Genomic DNA, 768 nt, shown 5'->3' with positions numbered 1-768 from the left:
TATAACACATTATTTGTGTTATACTACACTTTAGTATAACACATTATTTGTGTTATATAATGAAGTTTGCAGAACACAATTCTTTGCATAAAAAGTGTTATTGTAATAGATATTATAACATAATTTTTTGTTTTATAACACTAATTTATTCTATTATATTTTAATTTTTTTTATATAATTAAAATTGGCTTTCTAATATATACTAGCATCATCAAATGAACTTGGTTTTCAAATAACAAAAAGTAAAAACATTCAACATTGTATTAACAATCCACAAATTAGTTTAAAATATTCAACACTGTCATCAATAACAAAATGTTCTTTAAGTATTCAAGGAGTCTTAAATATTCAACATAGTGAAAAGTTACTACTTTCAACACAAAATATTCTACAGCTGCCCAACACAAAGCCTTCAAAATTAAGTATACCCAAGAATGCCTTTAAGTGGTCCCTCTGATGCATACCTATATCACCAATCACAAAACAAAAATTAAAAATAAGACAATTACACACTTAGACAAACACAAGAGGAGAGGAATAAATGCAATGATTAGATACTTCACAAAGAATGCATGAACATACTTTATGGCCGCCTTGACATCTTCATAGGAAGCACTCTTCTCAAGTCGACAAGTTAGGTCCACCACCGAGACATTAGGAGTTGGAACACGAAAGGCCATTCCAGTAAGTTTTCCATTCAGTTCTGGGAGAACCTTTCCAACAACCTATAGTTCCAAAAAATAAAATAATAAACATAATAATAAGAAT

The 768-nt window shown here is 28.8% G+C and overlaps 1 long non-coding RNA gene across 1 annotated transcript; it reads right to left on the bottom strand.

The window, feature by feature from the left end:
• Positions 1–225: 225 nt before the first annotated feature.
• LOC133828504 (uncharacterized) lies at positions 226–768 on the bottom strand. The gene is made up of 2 exons (XR_009891117.1): positions 583–768; positions 226–464 (listed from the first exon to the last, which is right to left on the bottom strand). It is a non-coding gene; the product is annotated as an uncharacterized LOC133828504 (long non-coding RNA).

The sequence above is a fragment of the Humulus lupulus genome, chromosome 1 (assembly GCF_963169125.1).
Source record: "Humulus lupulus chromosome 1, drHumLupu1.1, whole genome shotgun sequence".
Classification (NCBI taxonomy): domain Eukaryota; kingdom Viridiplantae; phylum Streptophyta; class Magnoliopsida; order Rosales; family Cannabaceae; genus Humulus; species Humulus lupulus.
The sequence above is the reverse complement of the archived record's forward strand: the minus strand, read 5'-3'. Positions and strand labels throughout refer to the sequence as shown.